This window comes from Patagioenas fasciata, chromosome 1, assembly GCF_037038585.1.
Source record: "Patagioenas fasciata isolate bPatFas1 chromosome 1, bPatFas1.hap1, whole genome shotgun sequence".
Lineage (NCBI taxonomy): Eukaryota > Metazoa > Chordata > Aves > Columbiformes > Columbidae > Patagioenas > Patagioenas fasciata.
The window spans coordinates 36,138,357-36,157,524 of record NC_092520.1 but is presented as its reverse complement, the minus strand read 5'-3'; positions in this window follow the sequence as shown (position 1 = coordinate 36,157,524).

The following is a 19,168-nucleotide window of genomic DNA, read 5'->3' as shown; positions in this document are numbered from 1 at the left end:
CTTCCAGCTGAAATGATTCTATAATTCTAGGATTCTATGATTCTCTGTTTCTAAGATTCTAGTTGTCAAAATATGAGTAGTATTCACAATATGTTTGTTTTCTCACTATATAAAGTGATGAAACCTATCCAATCTTTTCTCCTTCTTAATTTTTCTTTTATTTTTAAATAATTAAGATACTTTTATGACCTGTTACTCAAGCTATCTCTTTTTTTTTTTTTTTTGGTATGCTATGAACATTTTATTGATTTTAGATATGATATTTCTTATTTGAAAGAATCCAAACAGGAGAAACCAAAAGAATACACATAATTTAACCTAAAAAAAAAAAAATCTATAACGATGTGCTAGGTTAGGCTTGCCAAACAACTAAATGCCCATTCAATCACTCATGTATTCCTCCACTCCCCCAGGGGCTGGGGAATTAAAATAGGAAGAACAGGAGCAAGAAAGGTCATGGGTCAAGATCAAGACTGGGAGATAAATTATTAATTACCATTGTAGGCAAAAGATACTTGACTTGAAGAAAATTAATTTATTGTCAAGCAAAAATAAATATTTAGCTACTGATTGACAAAGTGGGAAACAAAAAGTCAATAAAAGAATATCTCCCTCTCTTCTTTCCCAAGCTCAACTTCACTCTTCCACTTCAGACTCCTCTACCCACCCCAAGCGGGTTACTCTCAGTACACAGAGGTTTCTTTCTGCTCCTCCTCTTTCCTCACACTGCTTTCCGTTCCTCCACTGAGGTCTTTTCAACAGGCAGTATGAATTATCTGCTCCAGCACCTGGAGCACCTCCTATTGGAGCCAGCTCTATCTGGCACAGGGCAGCCCTGACCTCTTCTCACAGAGGCCATCTCTGCAGTCCTCCATTACCAATACCTGGGCACATCAACCCAATACACATAAATATTATTTTTTTGCTTATATCTCTAGAAGGTAGAGATTGCACAATGAGTATCATTTTACCCTCACCTTTTTCAAGTCCTCCTAAAAGACGTATCATATAAAAATAAAGAAGAAATGGTCATGCTGTAGTCCATTCTAGTCTAGACTAAGCTAGAATTCCACATGCAGTTTTGGACAGCTGATTACAAAAATTGAGAGAGTTCAGAGAAGAGGCAAAGAACTAATAAAAGTTTTGAAAAATAAGACTTCAGAAAAGTCTAAGTGAACTGGGCATGTTCATTTTACAGGTAAAGAAGACTGAACAGGCATATAATTGACCTTGAATCCAAAAAGCTGTATTTTAAGGAAGACAGGAACCAGTTACTCTCCTTAGCCAGTAAGAACAGAAAGAGGAGTAATGGGCTCCAGTTGCAGAACAGAATTTTGGATTTAATTCTAGGAAAAACTGAAAAGCTATGCTCAGTAAAAGACTGAGTTTCAGGGAGTGAAGCCAAATTGGTCTCAGTAGAGATACTCAAGTTAGGGTTTAACACCCATTCATAAGCAACATTTTAGGGGTCCTGAAATGAAACTTGCCAGGCTGCAGTAGTAGCAACCAAATGAACCTTCCAGCCCAAATAATTGTTCTATGTGATTTCATACCCTATGAAAGAAAAGCATTCTGTCAGTTCCAAAGATAATATAATTGGTTTTGCAAAACAGAGGGTGTTACGTTTGTACACTGGGGGAGGGGGTTGGAAACAGGAGGTGGTGCAATCCTGAGGTTGCCTTGATGCACATTCTAAGCAGTATGTTGTTCAAATTATTTCTTTACTAATTCAAGGTGTAGGTGGGATTCTAGACACAAAGTGGTGAACAAAGCTTTCTATTTAACTACAGGATAGAAACAACGAGAATTGACAACTTCCTCGTATTGTCTCATCAATGTATTACATTCCCAACTGAGAAGGTAAGAGGAAAGGTAAGTTTCCATACTCAGTCAGATTCCTACTGGGGATACATGTGGATAAGTTTTACTTGTAGCATGCACTCCACTGCTTTTTCTAAATCAAAGTTATCAAACATTTTCTTGTCACTATTGTGTTTTTCCCCTAAGGATAGAAAGGATAAATTATTTTTAAATACTATATAATTTTGCATACAAATACTTCTGTTCTGAAATAAGATCTGCATATATATTTAACCAAAACCACCATAAGAATCATCCAGTAGTCATTACGGATACATGTGCATACAGTAATATATCTGCAAATATATTTTTAAAAGACTAGGGTCTTAAACATGGTTTTTCACTTCGAAAAACTTGTGTTTTTCTATATATAACTCAGTGAAACCATTTTGAATAGGCTAACTAGTACATATAAGCCTGAATACAAAGCTGGCTTTAAGCCCTTGCATGCTGTTGTTCTGTGTAACTCAGAATCCAAACCTCAATGTACATGCAGAACTCTGATTTTAGTCTCACAGGTAGCTATAGTATACTGATGTAATTCAGTTGTTTCCAATGAGGTTACTCTTTAATTATATTAGTTATTTATATTTATATCACAATAAAACCCTCCTCTTTGAAGATGATACTTGTATCTGATGAGGTTAACCAAAATCCCATAGCTGCACACACCAAATTGATTATTTCAGAATGAAACCATCTCTGTTAAAATATATATATTTCACTTATTGAGTTATATTTTATTTCTGACATCTGGTCCACACAGTCTGACATTTATTGGATGATTTTATTTTATTTCATATGTGTTAACTTTTTCAATTGCTACCTTTAGGTTTTCTTGCCTTTACTTTCCTAATCTCCCCCTTTCCTTTTACATTCAAGTCACCTTAGTTTACTATGCCAGGTGTTGTCCAACTTGCAGGAATTCTGTCAGTGTTCCCTGAGGAACACAATTCTCCCTGTCAGCTTACCTCACAGATTCAGCAGAACTGGACGTTTCAGAAGCTACTCTCAACCAATACTTACCTCCCATTCATTTTCATTATAGATGTGGAGTATGCAAAAGCACATTCTATTATTCTCTTCTAATTCATCATTCTGCTGCGTGGTCAGAGAGTAAATTGTGGGTTCTTAGAAAAATATAAATGCATTTATTTGTATGGGCATCTTTGGCAATATGCAGTCATATTAGTTAAGACTAAATCAGAGCTTGTATTTCTTCTACTTCATTTTTGCCAGACATGAAAAATATATTTATCTTTCATATAAAGACTCATTTTATAGCCCCATCTAATAAATTTCCAACACTACTATCTCTCTTCCATTAGCTTCTATGCCTACCTTGCTGCTTGTAATGCTATGTGATAGGAAAATTGGCAGAAATGATATTTCTTACCCTGTGCAGGTGATATTGGTATTTCCTGCCAGTGACGTAAAGATAGTTATTTGGTTCCATCTCTAAAGACAATCTACTGTTGCTATATAAAACAAAAGTTTACATGGAATAGGTATTACTCACTTCATATTCTGAATGTTTTCCTTGCTTTACCAGTTTCCATAAAAGCAAATATAAAATTAAAAAAGAAATCTACATTATCGTGTCATGAACTTGGCATAGTAACTGTCTATTAAACAGTAGATGTTATAACAATTATAAAAGAAACTGTCGTGTTTTATTCAGCTCTGAAGCTACAGTAAAAAACAGCAGCCAAATGGTTAAACTGAAAATAAACTGTATGGAGAAAAGAAGGGAAAGGAAGGAAAAGGAAACTTGGGAAGAATATGGGATTAATCTCTTCCTTGGAGTTCTTAATAGAATTTCTGAGAGGTTGGGGTTTGTTGTTTTGGGGTTTTTTTGGTTTTTGGTTTTTGTTTTGGTTTGTTGATGTTGCTGTTGTTGTTGTTTTACTGGTCCAATATTTTTTTCTAAATTCTTGCTTTAAACTCTGCTGAAGTCACTGTGAAGACTCACGTTGAACTCAAAGAAACAATATTCCCAACTTTAAAAGTAGTATACTTATTTCCTTACTTGGTAAATATTGAACTAGTGCCTCACAGGGGGCTATGACACATAATGCATCTTTCTGCAGAGTCATAAACCGAATATTGATTGAATTATAGCAGATATAACAGATAATACATAACAGGCTGAAATGCTTTCCCCACCTTGCCTTTTTTTTTTCATGAGACTTAAAGAAAAGGTTGATTGTGACCAGAGGCTCAACACAACTAAATTTAACATATAGGTACAGATATAAGCAGGACTGGAAGAAAGAGAACAGCTTAAAGAGTATGTAGCTAAAGTTAGAAATATTTAATACTGCAGGGCTTTAGGAAATTTGTACCAGAGCAATTACAGGACTTCTCACCATTATCTCTGAACTGCTACTTATAATATTTGAGAAATGAGGAGGTTGGTTTAGATATCAGAAAACTAGCGAATGATACTTCTCAGTTAAACTAGCTTTCAGTAAAGGGAAAAATAAAAACTCGTGAAAATCTGTGCTAATGAACATAAAAACAGCACACAGAAAGATACTGCTAGCTAATTATTAAACAAATAATGTGTAGGTACAAACAATACAGTAGTGAAATAAGAGCCAGAAATTACAGATTTATAGACAGAAAACTATGTAACACTATCTCAATTCCATTTTTTAAAGAGGTGAGAAGGATGGAGTAGAGTTGATAGAAATCCACAGAAGTATTTGTTTAGTAAAAGCTGTTGACATAAACTTATGAGCGAATCATAGAAATGTGTTCTAGATATAATGAATGCAAAGTAGTTGCACAGTCAGTTGAAATTAAATAAATAAATAAATATTTTTTAAAACTCTTCATTTATAGATATCACTTCAAACTGAAAACAATCTTTCAGGTGAGATCTCCCAAGGCATACCTCCACTCAACAATGCAGTGCTTTGTTACAGATATCTAAGCTGTCTTTTTGAATTGCAGTAATGCTTTTGATAATGTCTCACACAGTATGCTCCTGGACAAGATGTTCAGCATGCAACTGGATAAACACATAGTGCGGTGAGTGAGCAATTGGCTGATGGATCAGGTTCAAAGGGTTCTGGCCCATCTTAGGGCCAGTACTCTTCGATGTCTTAATAAATGACTTGGATGCAGGACTTGAAGGAATACTAAGTTTGCTGATGACACAAAATTGGGAGGAGATGTTGACACTATTGAGGGCAGAGAGGCCCTGCAGATGGATCTGGACAAACTGGAGAGCTGGGCATTCACCAACAGCTTGAAGTTTAACAAGAGCAAGTGCTGGATTTTGTACCTGGGACACGGCAGACCTGGCTGTGCATACAGGCTGGGGGATGAGAGGCTGGAGGACAGGGAGGACAGGGAACTGCTGGAGAGAGTCCAGCACAGGGTAACAAAGATGATTAAGGGAGTGGAACATCTCCCTTATGAGGAAAGGCTGAGGGAGCTGGGGCTCTTTAGCTTGGAGGAGACCGAGGGGTGACCTTATTAATGTTTACAAATATATAAAGCGTGAGTGCCACGAGGATGGAGTCAGGCTCTTCTCGGTGACAACCAATGGTAAGACAAGGGGTAATGGGTTTGAACTGGAACACAAGAGGTTCCACTTAAATTTGAGAAGAAACTTCTCAGTGAGGGTGACAGAATACTGGAATAGGCTGTCCAGGGAGGTTGTGGAGTCTCCTATCCTGAAGACATTCAAAACCCGCCTGGATGAATTCCTGTGTAACCTCATCTGGGTGTTCCTGCTCCAGCAGGGGGATTGGACTAGATGATCTTTGAGGTCCCTTCCAATCCCTAACATTCTGTGATTCTGTGAGAGCAACTCCGTGGAGATGGATCTGGGGGTTGTGGCAAGTTGAACATGAACCAACAGTGCCCTGGCAGCCAAGAGGGCCAACCGTGTCCTGGGGTGCATCAAGCATAACATTGCCAGCCAGGTGAGGGAGGTGATTGTCCCACTCTACTCTGCACTGGTGCGACCTCATCTGGAGCACTGTGCGCAGTTCTGGGTGACACAGTATGAAAAAGGTATGAAGCTACTAGAGAATGTCCAGAAGAGGGCTACAAAGTTGGTGAAGGGTTTGGAGTGGAAGCTGTATGAGGGGTGGCTAAAGTCACTTGGTCTGTTCAGCCTAGAGAAGAAGAGACTGAGGGGAGACCTCATAATGGACTACAGATTCCTCAGAAGCGGAAGAGTAGAAGAAGGTGCTGACCAATAATAGAACCCAAGGGAATAGCAGGAAGATGTGCCAGGGGAAGTTTAGGTTGGACATTAGGAAAAGATTCTTCACCCAGAGAGTGGTAGAGCACTGGAACAGGGTCCCCAGGGACATAGACATGGCACCAAGCTTGACAGTATTCAATGAATAATTGGACAAAGCCCACAGACACATGGTATGAATTGTGGCTTTCTTGACAGTATTCAATAAGTAATTGGACAAAGCCCTCAGACACATGGTATGAATTGTGGCTTTGTCATATGCATGGACAGGAGTTGGACTTGATGATCCTTGTGTGTCCCTTTCTACTCAGGACATTTTATGATTTTGTGATTCTATGAATACTATTTGAAGGCATTCTCAGGAAAAGAACCTCTCCAGTGTTGATTACTTTATTTATAGATACATCTGTTCTGATTTTGAACATAATTTACTCAAAGCTAATAGCAGTATGTCTATCTAGCACTGCATTTCATTGCATATCCAATGAACCTGTCCTGGAAAAAAATGTACTATTTATTATTTACATTAATGTTTTTTATAGTGAAACAGAAAAAAACACTTCAATACATGGGCTGTCACCAGCCTTGGCAGGATTATGAAATACATGAAGAATAGGATTAGAACTTAAAAAGATCATGATCAATTGGAGAAATAGGCTGAAACCGATAAGAGTAAATTCAATATAAAAGTAGGAGAAATACTGCATTGAAGAGAAATCTAATGTGGAAATCTAAAATGGAGATACAAATGAATCAAGCTGAGCCTGAATAAAAACATGAGGTTAATCAAAGTAGCAAATCTCATTTTGAAGTATATTCAGAACATGACGGTAAACAAGAAAGCTGAATATTTCCTCTCCCATAACAATAATAAATCTTTAAAACAAAACCTGGGAATTATTTGTAATCTTCATAAAGTCTCTTTCTTAGAGGGTATCCATTGCCTTCAGAAACTGTTTTCCTTTCTCATATGATAAATAAAAAATAGGTGCTCTGAATTGCATCTCTAGGATACATGAAAGATAAACCTTTTAATAGTCTCATTCTGTCTTGTTTTGGAGGCTCTCAAAAAATAAAACAAAACCAACCAAGCCACAAATATCAAACAAGCAAACAAACAACCACCAAAAAACTACCCAAAACTTGAAGCAGTTTAGAGAAACTACACAAGCTTATAGGATACTTAGATGTTGTGGTAAAAGAAAAATCTTATCTGTTTAAAAAATGAAATCTAGATAGAATATATATATATTAGAGAAACTGGAATGGTTTGATCTAGAAATCCGTGTTCTGGTCTAGACCATAATATCAGTTTTCAAATATGTAAAAGATATCTACCAAGAGGACAGCAACTAGTTTTTTTCCAGATCAGTGAAGATCAGGACAGAAAAATGACGTATTTAATTTTCGCTCAAGCAGGTTTCTATGTAACAGTGAATTATCTTATTCTGTAAGTCAGGCATTTAAAACTGACAGCATAATTTATTATTCAACACACAAATAAAAGTGTATGAAAATCACATCCATTCATGTCTACTGGACTCCTTGAAAAATAAAGTGGACTGTAAAATGAGTGTGTTTATAGAAGTCTGGTCCCACTTGAGCTATTGGCTTTGCTGAGATATGCTTCTGGAATGATCCCAATTATATGGTGGAAGTGCATATATTTTCCCGGGTCAAAGCCCCAGTAATCTTGTAAGTTTAGTATAAATGCTGAAGAAAGAAAAAATGAATTAAGTTAGCAATCATTTAGTGAAATCAGAGTGCAATTTGAAGCAAAAGTTCAAAATGCACTTCAGAAAACCAAAAGAAACTAGGTAGTTTATTGTAGTTTCTTGCTGGGATAAAAATAAAAGAAAAATACAAAGGGAATCCCATAACTTTGATGTGAGAGAAATATAAAATTCTAAAAAAAAAGCATACACTTTTTTATGTAACCAGTGTAACAGCAAATGCCATACCCACCATTGTGATAACACACACAGAAAATGTATCTGTGCTGCTACATAAAGAATAATATATTTAGCTCTTTTCTTTATAAATGAAATGGAAATGTTTGCTAAAATTATCTTTTCATCTCTTTCTCTCTCCTTCTCTCACTTCTTGTTTCTCCTTATTTTTTTCTTCTTCAGTCCCTTTCTGCCCATACTGAACTCTTCCTGGCAGTAAAAAAAAAAAAAAAAAAAAAAAAAAAAATGTAAAGAGATAAATCTTTAATCCAGCTCTGAGCACAGAGAAATTTTCTGGTCAAGATTATGTTTGACACAAGGTAAGTCCAAAACAAAAGAGCAGACAGAAAGATAGCTTAGCCTCTTGTTGCCCTTAGGTCTCGCTTTTGAATCTTCTGAATCCCAAACTGTGATGGCTTTTCATTGTCACAACACAAAGCAATCCTTAATAAATCTGTCAATCTAATGAGCCTTACACATTAGCATTTATTTCTTTAGTCCACTTTTCTGAATCAATTATACTTGCTCTCCACCTGTGTAATCTGCTCTTTTTGCTCACCAGTGCAGATAATCTTGATGCTTCCCATCCAGCTTCAGTATTTACCTATGTAAATCCATCTCTTTGCTAAAAGGAGTAATTACCTTAATAGAGAAGCTAATGAAGTCTATATAGAAACTCGTTGCAAATGGCTGTTAATGCAAGGAAACAGAGACCAAACTGTGTTCTTCTTTTCAATGATACTTTCTCAGCCAAAATAATGGTAAAGCATGATTGTTAATAAGAATTGCCTTTTTTTTCTTTTTTTTTTTTTTCTGCTGAGTGCTCAAGTCCTATATGAGATAAGTAAATTACTTCAATTATCAGAATATGTATGTTTTTTTTTTTTCTGAGATTAGCAGAAGAACCACATTGCTGTTGCCGATTTGCAGGAACTAGAAGCATTCAGTTGTCAAGGTTGTAGGTTGAAAACCCATGCTTCCAGAAAGAATATAGTTTCTTGTTATTGTTTCATCTGTAACAGGGTTATTGAAAGCATTTCAAAGTGGCAAAATGTGTAGGAGGGAAGATCATCTCCCCATCCTTGTGAAGCTGAAGTTATTTGTGGTGACAGCACTAAACGATTATCTCCACAGTGATGGGATGGAATTCTTGTGGCTGAGCCAGGGGCTGAAATGCACAGGAACAAGCTTTTCCAATTCAAGGCCCAGTTGCAAGCTGCAGTAAACTTTTCTTCTCTATGACTTGTCCTTTTGGTTTTTTTGAAGCCTTATGCATACATAAAATGGGATTCAGCTAACATAAAAACTAATTTTTAGATCCCTTATTTGCCACAGGCTCCCTTTATACACATTGGAGAGAAATAGATACCTTCAGAGAGAAATGCATTTCATGAGACCAATATCTAAAATGGGCAAGATTAAACTTTTTGGAGATGTTAACAATAGATCCATCCTGAGAGGATACAATAATTTGCATATTTTCCTACATTAAACCAAAAGGAACTGTATTAATATTGGTCTAATGTCCTTATGAAGGTAAAAAGTCTAAGTAATTTTTGCCATCTTTAAATATGTAAGTAGGTTTTGAGGGATATGTGAATGTATACATCTCAGTATTATCTCTGTATTGGGTCTGACTGGTATAGAGTAAATTTTCTTCATAGCATCTCATATGATGTTGTCTTTGGTGACCAAAATAATGTTGATAACACAGCAATGTTTTAGCTACTGCAGAACAGCACCTGCACAGCTTCGAGGACTTTGTCTCTCTCTCTGCTGGCCTAGAGAGCAGGCTGGGGGTGAGTGAGTGGGTGGGGGTGAACACATCTGGGACAGATGATCCTAACTGACCAAAAGGAGATTCCATACTGTAAAACATCATGCTCAATAATAAAACAGGGAGAGGAAATTTTTCCAAAGTATCTGTTGCTTGGAGATTCATCAGGCATCAGTCTGCTGGTAATGAGTGGTTGATTTTACATCACTTGTTTCTTTCTCTTTCACTTCATCTTTATCTTGACCCACAAGTTTTCTTACTTTTGCTCTTCTGAGTCTCTCCCTCATCCGTTTGGGAGGAGTCAGCAAGTGGCTGGATAGAAGCTTTGCCGTCAGCCACGTAAACCCACCACATTCTCAAAATATTAACCAAGTTCTAGTAAAAATCCAAAGTTTAGAAAATAAATATTAACTTGTTTAACTGAAACATTGACATGAATATTAATTGCTTAGTCTGCAACCCCACTTTAACTGTAGTGAAGAGTATTCCATGCATGCAGAAAAAGTTCTTATGAAGTACCATATCATGTACAAAAATCTATCCTGTTACTATTGCATTTATACAGTTTACTTTTTTCATAACACAATGAACATACAATAGCTCACTTTACACAGTAATAAATGGTGTTTCAGACTAATTCCAAGTTGATTGAAACTCAGATTTCTTAACTGCAAAATAGTTTCTTCGTGTACTGACCTATTAGTGTACAAGTCAAAACATATACAACATTTATAAATCTCAAATCTGAATAATTTTCTGATATCACTGAATTATTTCACATCTTTCATAAGGAATTAGATTTTGGTTTGAGAAAATGTGACGTCTGCAATATTCTATTGAAGTGGTAGAACAGAATAAAGCAAAGAAAAAAAATACTCAGGTTGATATTAAACTGCCTATGTAAGAGCAGATTTAATACATTCCTGAAATACAGAGAAGAAAGTACAAGGTCACCTGATTGTATCCAGATAATTGATTAAGCCCTGATGTTTCAAGTTGTTCATTGCAGCTGGGTCACTTTGTTTGTGCAAAGGAACCAGTGAACTGCACTGGGAATATTGCAGCATCAATAACAATCCCTCTAAGGAGCTTACAGTTTCTAACCTATTAAAAAAAATAAAAAAGTCCAACAAATCGGTCTCAGAGGATGCATTCCAGTCAGAACTTCTGCCTATAATAACTTAAAGCTATGAATAATCCCATTTGGATCTCAAATTGCTAATATTAAGAACTAGATTAAAATCTGCAGCCTTGGATAGTGGCACCTCAGCCACTGAATTGAATGGGAATGGCTAAAGGCAGAAATTCATCTCAGCACAATTCACATGTTTAACAGTTATATACATAATCTAAACAAATTCTACAATTTCTCTCTTCTGGAGAAAGTTAATGGAGAGTCCTTTCTCGAGCATACTTCATTTGACTCCAGCAGAGATGCTTTAGGCTAAGTTTTACTCAACTTGAGTTGCACCTAAGAACAAGCTGGTACTGAAAGGGGTTCTTCCATCTCTTCCCACTTTTCACTGTGGGTTTTTTTTTTGTACCAGCAAAATATTTAGGCAACCAGTTTGACTGAGCAACTTGAAAACTAATCACTGTTCTCCTGAATTAGCTTTAAGATGAGTCTTTTCCCTAGAGTAGTGAGAATTGATTCTGGAGCCAGAGGTAAGGTCAAGACTGCCTAGTTTTTGGCAGAAGCCCTCAGTCAGGCTGGTTTAAATTTTTATGCTATAGTTACTTAATTAATCTGTATTGTTAATTGGTTTGATTTAAGTTCAGGCTATTTCAGACAGTGATTTTTTTTTTTTTTTTTCACTCTGCTTGTGGTCTTTGCCATGTTTTCTGCTGCTTCCTTAATTTCGGGCTGTAATCTTGTGTCAGCAGGAATGTGATGATAGAAATACATGTGCGCAGGGTTGTATCACCGAATTGCTCAATTTAACCCACAAGTCTGTGAGTGTTATATCCAAAACCCAGAAGAGAGAAAAAAAAAAGACTGGCCAAAGGGTTGGGTACAAAAAATGCAGGATCATAGTTTCCAGGGAGAATATAGGTTGCTATAAGCTTTTGCGGATAACAAACTCTCAGGATAAAATATTTAGGAAAAATTGTCCTCCAGAGTTACCTTTCTCTTCAGTGATTATAGAGAAAGAATGGAAAACAAATTGAGATTATTTACCTGAAGTTTTTTGTGGTATGAATCCTCTTCTACATTACAAGAAAAGCTATCATATAACACTTTAACTTTCCTTTTTATTTTTAAGAAAACTGACAGAACAAAAATCAACTCAATAAAAAATCTTTACAAGCAGATTTTGAAAAACAAATTACCTCTATATGTCTCTATTCCTTATTTCACCAACAATAGTAAAGAGGTATAGTTTATTTTATGTCAATTTTTAAATATATAAACAACTGAAATGAACATTGCTATTATTAATGCAATGACTTATATCTTATTCTTTCATTGAATAAGAAAAATGAGGATATCACAAATCCAATGTCAGATAGAAAATGTTTCCCCATTTCCATGTTAAGATCAGTTTGATTTGCTTACTTTATAGATGATTTTTGATGGGATAACATTTTAAAAATGTCCAGAATTAAAGCTGCCTTAAAATTTCAGTAGTTGTTTCAAATGTGGAATAAGAGAGCTAACACATTGTGAAAGGGATTTGGAGAGAAGAAGCTTATGAGCTGAAAAGGGGCTCACAGAGTTTAGTCTACAGGAGTGAAATGTAGTAATGAACTCAGGACGGATAATATTCACTGGCAGTGGCTACTGTCTAGAAGGAAATGTAGTATATTACATAGGCTAAGGAAAATGATTTTGCATTCATCTGTGAAATATGTAGATGAAAAAACAGAGCAAGTAAGATCTTTGGCTGGATTTTCAGAAGGACATTAAGAAGTGGTTTCTTAGCAGTTGGGTTTTCAGAAGTTAAATCGGGATGTTTTTAAATTAGAGGAATTCTCCTACTGAGGGTTCTCATGAAATCTGGGTTTAGTTATGGCAGAAATACATTTTGTGATTTAGGACAAGTTGTGTAGGCTAAAATTTTCAGAAAAAAATTAGTCTCAGTTACATGCTCAGTTCCATTTCTATTAGCTATAAAAAAATAATGCTTCCTTTCTTTACTTCTTCTTGTTTGTTTTAAAAAGCATTGTCCCCTGGCACTTTCTTTTGAGTAAGAAAATATTCTTTCTTATCTTTCTACAAAGCTTGAGTCTTTTGCCTTGTTTGGGTCTTGCATCAACACATAAATCCAATGCAGGAGATAAGTCTCTCATCTATTTCCTACACAGATAAATCTGCTCTGGAATTATCTGCACCACTGAAATCAAATGAAAAACAATAGTATTTACACTCTCAGATTATGGGGGCGTTATATTTTTTTATTCTGGACATTCAGAATTACTTGATATAGAAAAATGATAGAAAAACTTACTTGAAAGCCAAGAGATAACGAACTGAGTTGCAGTGTGTGTTTAGGCAGGATGTCTTTCTACCTAAGTTATACAAATATTACAACTAAAACCCTCACTTCAATAAGAAATCCTGAGATTCACCCAGTATAAGATCTTTCACACTACAGTTTTAGTGCACATGAAGAGTAGACATGCATGGCAGTACTAGCTCCTCAGAAGGTCAGACAAGCTGTGCAAAACAGCTGGATTAATAAAAAGGAGGAAGACTCATATTTGACTAATATGGCTAGAACATAAAAGTAAGAAAGACAGATTTCAGCTGTCATTAACAAAGATGCAAGATACGATCATATCAGATGTAAAGCTCTGTGCTGAACTTGATAGTGGTTCCTAAGCAGAAAGTGTTTTAAATTAGCAGTGGTGAAAAACCCAACTATATACATACACACAGCTGCAGAGTTACTGAACATTTGTAGAAATCAAAGATAGCTGGAAGAACATCAGGCTAGCTCAAATTAAAGATAATGATTATTCTATGTCATTACTAACAATTTTTGACTCTTTATATATTTAGTAAGTTCACTATATTGCTAAACTTAATTTCCTTAAGGGACTTGATATTGTTATTTGAGCATTTATACATATAAAATGATATATAACTATATGAATGCAACAGTCTGGAAAGAAAAAAAAAGAGGCAGCATTAGAATTAAATCGTTGAAAGCAAAAATTAATTAATTTTTAAAACTGCAGTTAAATTAACATATTTTTGTTCCACTGTGTTGTTTTTTTTTTTTAATTTTATCATCTTTTCTAGCCACCTGTTCCCTGATTCCAGTTCTTGCTATCTTAGGGATGTATAACCATAGGTGATATTAATTTTCCTCAGCTGTTGGTGCTCATGTGCCCTCCTGCTTAACACCTGGCTCCAACTCCCTTCTAAAAATCTGTGAAAACACAATACAGGTAAAAGGCCAATCAGTTCAGGTGGGAGCAGTTACTGCTTTGGCTTAAGGGTATGGCTCCCTGCTATAAGCATGTTTGTCACATATTGCTTTGAAGAAAGTGAAGCTTCATATAGGGCCAGAGATGCATTTGCATAAACTCTTTGACAATAAGTGACAGAACTACAATAAATCCTATTTTGGACTATAAAAAATTGTGAGGTGAGAAGATGAGGTAGGAATAATAAGACAAATGTTGAAGCAGAAGTAAGAAAGAGCAGATGGGCTAGGCAAGTCAGATTTCTGCTTAGCTAGTGGACAAGAATATCATAAACAAATGCACTTGTAAAAATGAGTATATTTCTACTGATGTAAGTATTTCTGACCAAGACAAGAGCACTCAAAAATGGAAGCAGCAGAGGAAGATCAAAAGATGAAGTATTTGGGAGTATATAGATAACTAAGTGCATAGATTTCTACTGAAGGAAACAAGGAACAGTTGAACAATATGGGAGGTCTTAGCATGTGAGTATTAGAAACATTGGCATGTGGGACCTATAGGTAGTGTATGATCAGAGATACTTTGTATCATGCAATAATACACAGTGAATCAATGCTTAAATTCTTAAAGAATTTATTCTTACAACATCCTTATGATGAAAATAATATTGATAACTATATGTTGCCAATATATTCACCCTATGTATATTTTAAATATGTTGCTTATGACACTGAAATGTATGTTGTCATTATATTTAGATATTATTTAAGTTTTCATTAGGTTTACTAAACACATAGTTGATATTGATGTTGTTTACACTTTGAATTATTGGCAAACATTACAATTTCAATTATCTCATGTGTGACTGCTCAGATAAATCAGATGCTTTTATTCCCAGAACCTGATTACAAAATACACTCAGAACAGATTCTTTCACATGTACAAACAAAATGTTTCTGCAAAAATGTGTCTTAATAAAAACCAGTCTTCCACAGGAGATATAACGTAGTCGCATTTTATCCATAAGTACATTGGTGTGACAGAGAAATAAAACCACAACTAACGTATCCAGTATGTCAGATCGTAGCTACCAGCAGCTCTCAAGCCTTTTTAGTGATTTACACTGTGGTGGAGAAAACTTAGATGTTGGCCTATCTCTTGAAAATCTAGCTAATTAGGGATAGTCTCTCTAATATTATATGCCTTGTTCTTTGTGTCCTGATCTTAGGAAAATAATACTGATATAATCGGCTTTCAGCATGCATGTCAACTTTTCTTCAGTCTTGTGAATTATTTTCTGAGCATTTTGTTGCAAACTGTTGAAAAGGCCTTGCTGACTGGAACAAATTTCATGTAATCGAGGATAATTGTTTTACAACAGCAGAGGAACCTTTTTTGGAAGCTTAAGTGCCAACAATTAGAAAAATGAGTTATCAAGACCTCCATGCAAATAAAGACAATATTCAGCTTGACCTGCAGACTAGCTTGTTCCTTTTACTGGGTAGTCAACGTGCAAGCATCAACTGAAAATTACTGAAACAAAAAAAAAAAAAGTTGTTGGAAGCAGAAGTTATAAGCTATGTTAGAGTTATTAATAAATCTATCCTTTAAACAGTATGAATAGAAACAGTTACTTCCAACTCCACTATTTCGAATGTCCTAAAAAGACAAGAAATTTTACGTCATGTACTTATATAATGACAAGGACTTCTTGTTTCCCTTCTGGGCTTGCATAAAACTGGACGTCTCAGATGTTACCATGACTTGGGTCTATAATGTAGTGGTCTTAAATGCCTGTTTTCTCTTCAAGTTATAACGACAGGCCAAATTATATCTAATATATGTATATATATATATATCATATTGAATTTAATAGATATTTGTATATTTTCAGGTTTGCAAACTGAAGTGTTCGGTTAGCAGCTGGAAAAGAAAAAAATGTGCATCATTATCTGCAAGAAGGCACATGACCCTTAAAACCATATTCTGTTTTTAATGATACTAAGTAATATGATGCTATGATTCTTCATATTTTCCTTGATGACACTTGTATTTTATATAAGATTTTATGAGTTTTTAATTTCTAGACTGAAAGTAACTGAACAAAGTATTTTGTGCCCTTGTTTTCCCTGAAAAAATAGACTTCTCTTCCAGATGACAATTTACCTCCTTGCAAGGTCATTTTAGAGACTTCATAGCAGCCAAAGTAAATGAGAATAGCAAACACAACATTTATACTTAGTCAAGTAGTACCTGTTGGGCTGTATTGCTGTAGTCACTATATCATTAATGTTAGTTACATTTCTCTTGCCTGCAAATGTCTCCAAAGACACAATGGATGTGCCAGAATGGAAGAAACTGACTTGTGCACAGAGCCATTCATAGACATGACTGTCTTTTACAGAAAGGGAAAAAATTAAAAAAAAAAAAAAATATCAAAACCTTGGCAACGAGCTAATCTTTGTTTAGTGTTATTTGACATCTACTTTACTCAGCATGAATCACTCATTAGAAAGTTTATTTCAGTAAGAGAGAGCACTCTTACAGTCTACCAAGTGGAACATTGTAAAAATACTACGAACACTGGAGCCAAGGAATTAATCAGAATTCTAGCTTCATACCTCTTGTTGGAACAATATTCTTCAGTAACCTCAATGGGATATCTACAAACCTCCTTGATATTTTTTCAAATCCTCAAGCACTGTTTGCTTCTTTCTCACACCTTTGTAATATGCAGGAATGCTCTAGGCACTGAAGAAGTCAAGAACCCCATCTGGTATTTGCTCAAGAGTATTTTCTTTGAGAGGTTTTCCTTTAATAAAAATGAATAGGTTGTTTCACACCAAAAGTGATCTTATTGATAGATCCTAAAAATGTTAAATGAGTAACCTGTTCTGTAAATGTTGCTTTTCTAATTTAAAATCATTACAGCACTGGAGCATTGACATGGTGTTATTTGTTATAATTTCTCGTTTAGTTAGTCTAAGTTATTCCTGTGATTTCTTCTTTGATTTTAGCTTTATTTAATATCTTTAGCACAGTATTTACATCTATATTTACAATTCTCGCAGTGAACCAATTCATGGAGGTGATAGAAACCCATACTGTTTTAATATTGGTTTTGGAATTTGCTAAATTAAATCTTGTAACTTGTAAATATTCAACAGGTTCATGTTTTTAAGTTAGTTCTTTAATACATTTTATAATTTTCTCTGTATTCAGGTATTTCTATTTTTTCTGTGTTAATTCACAAAACATATAATGAAAAATGGAGAAACAGAAAATATAGTGAATAATGAGGTCACATAATTCATGCATAATTAGAACATAGCATTTTAACATAAAATCCTTGGATTTTAAACTTTGCTATATTTCCCAGGGAAGTCAAAACCCATGGTTTTGCATTCGGATTTAAAAAAAATATATATATTTTTTTTATATGAAATACACAGAAGCTATCCTGTAGCAGGATAAGTATTACTGAGCAGAGCAAGGTCATGATTTGTTTCAGAAAATGTAAAACTTAATAAGACAGATCTATAAAGAAGAGCCATTTCATAGATGCATGTTTCCCTGCCACTTGTGCATCCAGTACCCATTGTTTTCATATGAAAAATTTCAATGATTTGGTTTTGGGGGAGATGTAAAATACAACTTGAGGACCTTTATGCTTATAATTTTGCTAATTCAGCTAAAAGCCTTATGAAAACTTTCCTCAAATTTTGTTTAATTTCAGCCTCAGATAAATTGAACAGTTACAATCTTCAGGTTCAGGGGAATAGCATTATCATTGTATTAGTTCAATTCTGATGCAATCCAGCATAATGAATGTAAGGGTCCATCACAGTCTTGTGTTACATAGGTGGCAGGTAAAACTGCTCAAAACATATTTTTGAAAATTTCAGAAATCTAAGTCTGTTTTATAGTACCTGAATCAAGACTATAAGAAGTATAACAATGCATAAGTGTTTATTTTTAAACAAGTTCCATTCTAAAACTGAAGTATTTATGATAATTTATATGTATGAACCATCTCCATACACTCCTGGGGAAAAAAAATTCTAAACATTTTTTTATTTTAAAAAACACACAATTGACAACATTTTATTCAATAGAGAAAGTTCTCATTTCACATTTGCAATAGTTCAGTAATGAGATTTAGCATATAACCGTAAAGGATGATCAATTTGCTCCACCACCTCAAAAAAACCACAAACGACCCAATGGCAAAGCCCTCCAAACTACAATCAATAATACAGCAGATTTAGGTTTTTATTTTTCTTAAGACAAAAAATAAATTATCCGTCTTCAGAAATACAGAACAAATACCTCAAATAATAATTTCTATGGGCTTTCCCTGTTAGTAATCTCCCAATGTTGTGAAGACCATGGTTGATCTCCACCAATTTTTCTTACTCTGTTTCTCTGTTACAAATCTTCTTAAAAGCTTCCTATTTTTCACAACCATTAGGGTGAACGTTACAACTGTTTTTAACCCCTGTAGGCAGCTCATCACAATGCAGCCTCTCGGTCATACCCCCATAGCAGGATAGGGGAGAGAATTGAAAGAGCAAGAAAGTGAGAAAGCTCATGTATTGAGATAAAGACAGTTGAACAGCTAAAGTAAAAACTGTGTGTGCAAGGAAAGCAAAAGGAGGAGTTAATTCACTATTTTCCATTGACAGGCAAGTGTTCAGCTGTCTCCAGGAAAGCAGGGCTCCATCACACTAATGGTTACATGAGGAGACAAACTTCTTCCCTTCCTCCTTCTTCCACCAGCTTTCATTGCTGAGCATCTTGTCATCACAAATCCAAAAGATAGCCCCATACAAGCTATATTAAGAAAATTATTTATTTCCCAGCAAAATCCAGTACGTTGTAAGATCAGGGATATTTGCAGTCTTTTTTGGTTGTTAATTTTGTTTTGTTCTCCTGTATTTCTACATGCATATTTTGGGATTTTATAACTGTCTTTTCTCAGATTAT